This window comes from Portunus trituberculatus, chromosome 9 (genome assembly GCF_017591435.1).
Source record: "Portunus trituberculatus isolate SZX2019 chromosome 9, ASM1759143v1, whole genome shotgun sequence".
NCBI lineage: Eukaryota > Metazoa > Arthropoda > Malacostraca > Decapoda > Portunidae > Portunus > Portunus trituberculatus.
Genome location: NC_059263.1, coordinates 6,317,501 through 6,327,500, shown reverse-complemented (window position 1 = coordinate 6,327,500; position 10,000 = coordinate 6,317,501). Strand labels below are relative to the sequence as shown.

Below are 10,000 nucleotides of genomic sequence, written 5' to 3'. Positions count from 1 at the left end.
ACACTCACGCCACACACCACCCACCCCACCTACACCTTTTGTATCGTTGGGAAAAATAACAAGACAAGTGAGAGCTGGGATGACAATAAGGGTGTCAACACTCACACCACACTACACCACTGCCTTGTGTAGGGGAAAGTAACTGAGGCGGTTTAACAGTTATACCGTCTGTGCCTCCACCCCCAATGTACACTTCACATCACCTCACCTCACCAATCATTTACACACTCCCCCAACAAACACCTGTCCAAATATCACACCTTTACAATTAACAATGCTGCAGGCTTATCTAATACTACAGTTAGTGCTGAGGAGTGCTTAAACATGTTTTGCTGGTTTATATCACTTGTACATCTCCCTCTCTATGACATATGAGTGAAATTAAGTACATCACTGTAGCTTCCTTTGCTTTCCTTGGTGCAAATGAAGTAAGGGGTTAGAGTTAGCCATTCCTGTGTTCTCAGCAAGTTAAAGTTGGTGACTCCAGCACAGTCACGCGAACCTGTCACATGTGCATTCACCGGGTGTCACTGAGCGCCCTGCCACACCTGTCTGTACCTGGCCCTCGGCACTGTGCCCTGCATCTGTCACAGATATTCACCTTCCACCACTCTCCACCCGTCACTCCACCCAACCATCCATTCAGTGTAGTTAAGAGTGTGGTTAGTTCACTGCAAAGCATTAACACATCCCCTCACCAAGACTCACACACCCACACCCACATGCACACACCCTTGCACACACACCAACACACAGACGCACCATGTCACTACTTCCCTTCACGGCAAGTTTATGGTGCTGCAGAAGGCGGCGACGAAGGCCTGCTTGCCGGGGCTTGGCGTCTACGTGCTCCGGCGGCTGGTGGAGGCGGTGTTGGTGCGGGAGACGACGGTGGCAGCGGCGGGGCGGCGCAGGCTGCCAGAATGGAGGCACTGACAGGTCACAGGTAGGCCGAGGAGAGGCCAAAAACCACAAGGGCGACATCAACAGGTGAGAAGTTAAGAATCACGGCGCCATACAAGTGTCCGTCACACCTGCGCCTCCACCACTGAGCCACTGAGCCACCGACCACCGTGCCGCTCGCTCGCTCAAAGCACGCCACCGCCCCCTGCACCCGACGACCCCCCCCACCTCCATCCACTACCCACCACGCCTCCACCACCCGCCTGAATCCCCACGCCTCCTCCCCGTCTTCCTTCTTCACCCCCTTCCGTGCGTCACGCGTTTGCCATGCTCTCTCTCTCTCTCTCTCTCTCTCCACAGCGCATGAGTGGTGATGAAGGAACGTCCCCCGCCCTCCCCTCCCATTCCATTCCCCCCAAGCTCCCCGCCTCTTCTCCCCTCATTCACTAACCCATTCATTCAAGTTGCAGTGATTGTTTCCATGACAACACCACGCCAATGTTATGATGGCGGTGGTGGAGACATGTTGTTGTTGTTGTTGTTGTTTTTGGTGATGGTGATGATGGTGGTGGCGATGGTAGTGGTGGTATTAATAGGTTTCACTACTTTCTTTTTTTATTTTGCTTTTCTTCTTCATCTTCATCCTCCTCCTCCTCCTCCTCCTCCTCCTCCACTATTCAACAGGTGACGTGCTCTCTAATGAGTCTATTTACAACCAGCCCTTCATAACCAACCACTTCCCTCTCTCCTCTCCATGTCTCTCCACCGCGACCTTTCTTACGAGTTACCGCACGCCGCTTTGATGGAACGCAAATGTGTCGATTGGTACTTGTCCCCATCGTGCGCCTTATACCGCCGGAGGAGGAGAAGGAGGAGGAGGAGGAGGAGGAGGTAGAGAAGCAGTAAGGGAAGAAGTGAAAGTGGATAAAGATGTGTAATGGAACAAATAGAAAAGGAGGAGGAGGAGGAAGAGGAAGAGGAGGAGGAAAAGAAGAACAAGGACAAAAAAAAAATAATTTCATGTATAAGAGCAGAATATAATCACATGCGCATTAAAGTTTCTTGGGTATAAATAAGTCTAATCATCTTCCTTCCCTTTCAGGTTTGTGTGTCAGCGATCATCTCTTTAATTTGTCTATCTATTCGTCAACCAGTTAATCCACTTATCTATCTACGAATCTTGCTTATTAACCAATGTAACTTTAATTCATCTAGCTATAGTGTGTCTACTCTAAAGTAGCTCCTGGGTCTCGGTTGGAATGGTGTCCCAGGGAATGCGTGGTTGTCAGATCTTGAGGAAAACCGTGAGCTGTCCTTGTAATAAGTGCGTTGATCAACAGAAAACAAGTATTATCCACAACAAATTCGTTATCAATAAGCTACAATGTGTCTTAAATCCAGGAGCCATTTTTACAGTAGACAGACTATAGTTACCTTTTCATTTCCTCGATGTATATCCATTTATCTATATTTCTATCTATTTATCAATTTACGACTTCATTTCCCAGTAACATCTATTTTATATATATTTTTTTTCTTTTCGCTACTAATTATCGTACTCTTAATCTTTCCTATCTATTTTTCTATCTATCTATCAATTTGCAACTTCATTTTCCTGTAACATCTATCTTATCTATATTCTTTTCTTTTTCGCTACTAATAATCGTACTATTAATCTTTCCTATCTATCACTTCATCACTTATTCATCTATCTATGTATGCGTCAATGTATGTTTACCAGTATTCACCAACCAACCAAGGGCATAACGCTTGTATGATTTAGAATGCATAACTTTTCTATTCTTTTATTCTACCAGTTAACTAGTTCAAGTATCTAGCAGTAATCATCATCATCATCATCAGCATCAGCATCAGCATCTTCCTTGGATCAGGTGAAGGGAGGGAGAGACAATTAAGAAAAATGACCTGCTTCCTTCTATTCTTGTTCCAGGCTTCATTTTTCCTCCCTTTACTAACTATCATCCTCTCCTCTCCCTCTCCCTTTCCCTCTCCCTCTCCCTCTCCCTCTGTCTGCACTGCCACATGACTTCTCAATTAAGATAACAACAACAACAACGAAAAACGAAGAACAAGATCAAGAACAACGAGAGGAGGAAGAAGAAGAGGAAGAAGAAGAAGAGGAGGAGGAGGAGGAGGAGGAGGAGGAAGAGGAGGAAAAAGAGGAGGAGGAGGAGGAGGGAGGACATATCATCAAGTTTCTCCTCCAAAATTTTCTTCTTGTTTTTCACTCTCTTGTTTCTTCTTCCTTGTTCTTCCTCGTTCCTTTCTAGGGCAGAGAGAGAGAGAGAGAGAGAGAGAGAGAGAGAGAGAGAGAGAGAGAGAGAGAGAGAGAGAGAGAGAGAGAGAGAGAGAGAAAGTGTATGTGTGTTACTCTGCACCAAACACAAGCATGATCATCGAATAGAATAAAAAAATGAAAAAAAAACAATAAATGAGAAGAAAGGAATAAGCGAATAGAATAATGCCTTCCAATCGATGTCGCTAAAAATAATTTCCCTTCAGAGACCTAGCACCTGATCCCAGTGACGTCATTACCTGGGGAGCCAATAGGAGAGCAGCGCCGGCCCCTTGAGACGTAATCTTCCTTTCACCAAGTATTTTAGGAGGTTAGTTACTCGCAACCAACGCTCCTATTTCACACCTCTTACTGTTAATTCACCTATATCTCCTCCTCCTCCTCCTCCTCCTCCTCCTCCTCCTCCTCCTCCACCTCCTCCTCCTCCTTCTCCTCCTTCTGACCATAAGCTTACAAGACATCTCCCTACTTTTCTTTTCTCACTGCTTCACTCACTATAAGATTGCAATACACCTTCCTACCTTTCTTTTCCTACTGATTTACTGGTTATAAGCTTGCAACCTTCCTTTTCTCATTGATTCAGTAACTATAACTTTATAACATACCTAACAAACCTTCCTACCTTCTTTGTCCTATTGATTTACTGATTTTAAGCTTGCAATACACTTCCATACCTTCCTTTTCCTACTGATTTACTGATTTTAAGCTTGCAATACACTTTCATACCTTTCTTTTTACTATCAATTTACTGACTATAAGCTTGCAACATCTTCCTACCTTCCTTTTCCTATTGTTTCACTGACTATAACCTTGCAAGACACCTCCCTACATTTCCTTTCTCTCTGTTTTACTGTCTATAACCTTACAAGACACCTTAGATTTTTTTTTTCCTTTATACAAGTACCATGTGGGACTTTTCACGGGAGTTTATAGGCTACAGGAGGTATTTCATTTGCCACCTGTGCTGTACCAATCCAGGTGAACAGGAGGAGTACAATTTTCAAACCTTCCCACGTGTCACCTCAACTTTTTCCCATCACCGTGACGTCTGATGGATGTCATTAGTGTGAGGGTTGTTTTTCATTACCGTAATGAGAGTCTAACAATTTCAGAAACATTAACGAGAAATGTTTAATTATCTCTGTGGAGTCTTAAGAAACTGTGATGAGATACCACAGAGCTTCAAAATACTGGTCTTATATGGAATCTTGGCTGCGCGTGGTGAGGAGGAGGAGGAGGAGGAGGAGGAGGAGGAGGAGGAGGAGGAGGAGGAGGAGGAGGAGGAGAAGGAGAAGAAGAAAGAACCTATATATAACTCTATTTTACGAAGGGAATAAAGGTAAAGAGCAGTGTATTTCTTTACGTTATTTTGTCTGTCTGATTGTCTGTCTGTATGGCTGGCTGTCTGTCTGGCTAGCTGGTTGTGTGAATGGCTGTTCTGGCTCGGTAGTTGGATGGGTGGATGGCTGTTTGCTTGTCTGTCTGTCCGTCTGTCTGAGGCTGTGAACAAGAAGTGGGTGACGCAAGGTGGAATACAGTTCTCTCTCACTCACTTTCCTCTTAGCCTCTTCAATACTGGGACACATTTTTACCTTGAGATTTGTGTACGATTAGACCATTATTATTGACAGCAGGAAAAGGTCTATGGAGGTCAGAAGGTTAATGGCCACACTCTTCACTATCTCAATCTCCAACATGAGCTTCTGAACCTTTATAAATCACCAGATGATAATGTGCTTGTTTCTTGTGGCACAGTGTAACTAAATACCTCCACTCTCTCTCTCTCTCTCTCTCTCTCTCTCTCTCTCTCTCTCTCTCTCTCTCTCTCTCAATCGTATTCTATTTCCGTAACAGTGTTTTCACAGCATCACTATTTTTACACCTTACATTCGAGCGTTGTTTTTGAAACCCCTACATTGGAAATACGTGGGAGGCACAACCCAGTCACTCACTCTTGCTAGTCGCTACTGATCCATTATAGCAGCCTTTCTCAATTGTCTCATCTCTACACAAGTCATTTTTTCACCAATTAGTCCTCGGTCTATAGAGAGGCGAAGGGTAACTCAGGCTAACGGCTCCCCAATGCTACAATAAGAGTCCTTCGTGAGGGGAAAGATGTAAAGGAGAGGGAAAGAAGTGTATGGAAAAATTATTATAAGGTGAACAGTGACGCATTAGTTTCTTAATTGTTTTGCAACGTTTTGTTTTGGCAGAGAAATAATTAGTTGTGTTATTAGTATTACTGGAGAGAGAGAGAGAGAGAGAGAGAGAGAGAGAGAGAGAGAGAGAGAGACGCTCCTATTCTCAAACACTTGTGCGCTTCACCTCCACTATTTCAAAAGGCTTGATCTAAATTCACACGAGTTTTTAAGGTGTTTTTTTATGGTTCTAGTGACATTTTAACAAGATTTCTACTTTATTTACAGGAGAAACACTCTTCAAAACCTGGCTGATCATCACTGTACACTTGGAAAACAGTTGGGGTGAAAGAGCAAAGCGTTTCTGAGAGAGAGAGAGAGAGAGAGAGAGAGAGAGAGAGAGAGAGAGAGAGAGAGAGAGAGAGAGAGAGAGAGAGAGAGACGCGGAAATGGTCAACAAATCACCACACAATCACCAATCTGTTCTCTCCATCCATCCACTTATATACTTAGCCAGCCAAACAGCCAGACTTCAGACAACCAGGTAGCTACACACACACACACACACACACACACACACACACACACACACACAGCCAGACTTCAGACAGATTTCAGACAACACACACAGACAGACAGACAGACAGGCAGGCAGACAGCCAGATTTCAGACAACCAGGTAGCTAGACACACACACACACACACACACACACACACAGACAGACAGACAGATAGACAGACAGCCAAACATCCAGATAGACACACGAACACCTAAGAAGAATAATGCAAGGGAAAACAATGCTCTTTGCTTGTTTATCTTCACAGAATTGACCTATAAATAGTTTCCTTCTCCTCCTCTTCTTCTTCTTCCTCTACGTTCTTCTCCTCTTCTTCCTTCTCCTCCTCTTACTGTTTCCTCTCACGTGCACTTTAGACTGTTTTGCTCGCTCACCCATACTTGAGAGAGAGAGAGAGAGAGAGAGAGAGAGAGAGAGAGAGAGAGAGAGAGAGAGAGAGAGAGAGAGAGAGAGAGCACACAGATACACAGAATGTATATGAGAAATCCTACAATGGTCAATGCTTTCACAAGTGGACGAACAAGAGAACGTGGAGGAGAGGTGGAAGGAGGCGGGGGAGGAAGGCGAAGGTGGAGTGAGGCCAAAGGTTGAAGGTAAAGGTAAAAGGTTTATTGTGTGTGTGTGTGTGTGTGTGTGTGTGTGTGTGTGTGTGTGTGTGTGTGTGTGTGTGTGTGTGTGTGTGTGAACGAATTTTTCTGCCTGGCTTGGTGTGACGGGATAGAGTAAGACGAGGCGTTATTTTCTTTGTGTAATTCACCACCACGGTCGTCTGCTGGTCACCCAGCCAGCTTTTTCCCATTACGGAGCGAGCTCAGAGCTGATAGACCGATCATCGGGTAGGACTGAGACCACAACACACTCCACACACCAGGAAAGCGAGGCCACAACCCCTCGAGTTACATCCAGTACCTATTTACTGCTAGGTGAACAGGCGCCACACATTATAAGAGCCATTTGCCTCGCCGCTTTCCGGGATTCGAACCCAGACCCTCTCGGTTGTGAGCAAATGTCTTGCAATGTGAGATGGACAGAAGAGAATAGAGACACAGAATAGAGGAAAAAAAAAGAGGGTGTTAGACGTGTGATAGAAGATCGTTGTATTGTTTTTGAATGTCCACAAAGAATTAAATACCATAGAATAAAGAACCAAGCTGGAAAAAAAAAAGATAAAAAGAAGAAAGCACAAAACATGGCTTGAAAGAAATGAACAGAAAGAAAAAGAAAAGAGAAAGAGAAAAAGACAAACTTCTAACACCACCACCAACACCACCACCACCACCATCAATGCCACACTCAAGCACCGTGAGAAACACAGAGGAGGTCATGCAAGAGAGAGGTGGCCATAACTTTACACAAACACTCGGGGCGCTTCGTCACAACACAGGAAGAAGTCGAACGCGGAAACACACAAAGTTGGAAGAGCAATGCTGTAACCAGTGAACTCAGCAGAGACTCATTGACCTAACCAACCGTGCGGGAAACTCATAATTTAATGAAAAATGAAGAAATAAGAAGGGAAGGGAAGTAAAAATTAAAAAGAGGAAGGAGAGGATATAGAAATTCTTGTCGAGATAAACGTGTTGGAATCATTATTGTAGTAGCAGTAGTAGTAGTAGTAGTAGTAGTAGTAGAAGTAGAAGTAGAAGTAGTAATAGTAATAGTAGTAGTAGTAGTAGAAGTAATAGTAGTAGTAGAGGTAGTAGTGGTAGTAGTTTTAGAAGTAGTAGTAGTAGTAGTAGTAGTAGTAGTAGTAGTAGTAGTAGTAGTAGTAACACCACCACCACCACCACCATCACCACCACCATCAAAACAACAACAACAACAAGAACAACAACAACAACAATCTTTTATCTACCAATCGGCAACTGACAATACAAACGGACACACACACACACACACACACACACACACACACTCACACTCTCTCTCTCTCTCTCTCTCTCTCTCTCTCTATGATAAAGGGACGAGAGGACGTGGGAGGGTGTTCGGAGGCAGACACGAGCTGGAATAACACCTGGGAAAAATACTAGAGCTTACGAGTAATGAGATCCATGAGAGAGGCAGGAATTCGCTAGCAAAAAAGTGATGTTCTTGTTATTGTAATACTGATAATGGAGAGGACATGTGTTTCATTACTCTATTATTCATTTATCTTATTATCTGTGCTTCGAGACTGTCGCTTATGTGTGTGTAAAAGGCGAGGAAGAGGAAGAGGAGGAGGAGGAGTGAGAAGGTGATAAAATGTAGGAGATTGGAGTGGAGGAAAGGAGAGGAGAGGAAGGAAAGAAAAGGCAAGGGAAGGAGAATAGAGGAAGGGAAGTGACAGCGGAGGAAGGGGAGATAAGGAAAGAAAAGGAAGAGAAGGAAAGGGAGGATGTGGAGAAAGGGAGGAACAGGTAGAAGAGGAAAGGGAAGGAGACGGAAAAGAGAGGACGGGGAAGGGAAATGAGGAAGAATAGACGGAGACAAGTGAGAGCCGAGGAAGAGGAGATAAGGGAAGGAAAATGAAGAGAAAGGAAGGGAGGATGGGGAGAAAGACGAGGGGAAGGTAGAAGACGAAAGGGAAGGAGACGGAAAAGAGAGGAACGAGAGAGAATGAGGAGGTATGAATGCCTTGTGTGTGTGTGTGTGTGTGTGTGTGTGTGTGTGTGTGTGTGTGTGTGTGTGTGTGTGTGTGTGTGTTAGAAGACTAAACTGCGCAGTGTGGATTCTTCAATTGAAAGCAAAAAACTGAATCATATTATGGAAAAGTCGAGACAGAGAAGTTAACCCGCCCGCACACACACACAAAAAAAAAAAGTGAACAAGTAGGAAATGGAAAGGAAAAAGAAAAAAAACAGAAAAAGGTGTTACTGACATTACCACGAAAAAAAAGTAAGATAGAAAAATGTTATCAAATCAGAGAGAGAGAGAGAGAGAGAGAGAGAGAGAGAGAGAGAGAGAGAGCTTACTCGGTTATGTATCAAAAATATAAAAAGAAAATATTGAAATATATAAGCATTTAAAGTTGAAGAGAGAGAAAAAGAAGATAAAGAAAGAAAGAAAGAAAGAAAGAAAGAAAGAAAGTAAGAATTTTTTTTCCGGATTGGTTGATAAAAAAAAAAGCCCACAAATCCAATCTCCTCCTCCTCCTCCTCCTCCTCCTCCTCCTCCTCCTCCTCCTCCTCCTCCTCCTCCTCCTCCTCCCCATCTTCTTCTACCTCTCTCAACACCCACGCTCTCTCTCTCTCTCTCTCTCTCTCTCTCTCTCTCTCTCTCTCTCTCTCTCTCTCTCTCTCTCTCTCTCCAGCCCCGAAATCTCTGCACTCTGACATATCCACAGTAAAATTTCACACACACACACACACACACACACACACACACACACACACACACACACACACACACACACACACACACACACACACGGACAAAACGAAAGAAAAAGAGCAAAACCGACAATCACAAAACGGCAAGTCTCATTATTTTTATTTATAGCATCCGTGTGTGTGTGTGTGTGTGTGTGTGTGTGTGTGTGTGTGTGTGTGTGTGTTAAGGGCGGACGTTCATTTTTTTCACACAGTATAAAGAAGAGTGATTAATCCTTTCCATAATCATTTGTGTAGGAGGAGGAGGAGGAGGAGGAGGAGGAGGAGGAGGAGGAGGAGGAAGAGGAGGAGGAGGATTTTAAGAGAACACATAAGGAGAGGGAAAAAAACGCAATTAGAACAGATAATTAATCAAAAGAGAGAGAGAGAGAGAGAGAGAGAGAGAGAGAGAGAGAGAGAGAGAGAGAGAGATTATGAGAGAAATTTTAAAACTCAGTTACCTTCAATTTAAAACTCATACCGTCCTATCTCATCTTACCTCATCTCTCTCTCTCTCTCTCTCTCTCTCTCTCTCTCATTCACATATTCCTACACCTCTTCTCTCGTCAAAACACCTCCATGTAGAATTTTCTCTCCCTTTTATGTGTTTCTCTCCCTCTTCCTTCCTTCCTTCCTTCCCTCCTTCCTTCACTAGATAATACTTTGAAAGGGCATGCGTTTGTTCTTTCTTTGTGTTCCTTTGTGGTCGATGATGCAT

At 43.9% G+C, this 10,000-nt stretch overlaps 1 protein-coding gene across 22 annotated transcripts in view; it reads right to left on the bottom strand.

The window, feature by feature from the left end:
• Positions 1 to 10,000, bottom strand: part of LOC123501572 (protein timeless-like) — a 105,283-nt gene that overhangs the window by 37,210 nt on the left and 58,073 nt on the right. Inside the window, exon 1 of one of the 22 annotated variants that reach the window (XM_045250490.1) lies at positions 763 to 1,061. The exons of 19 other annotated variants lie outside the window; for them this stretch is intronic. The gene's annotated coding sequence lies outside the window, so the exon portion shown is untranslated. Of the gene's footprint in view, positions 1 to 762; positions 1,062 to 10,000 lie in introns of those variants that run through there. 2 more of the 22 variants (XM_045250491.1, XM_045250494.1) reach the window with 2 other exon arrangements.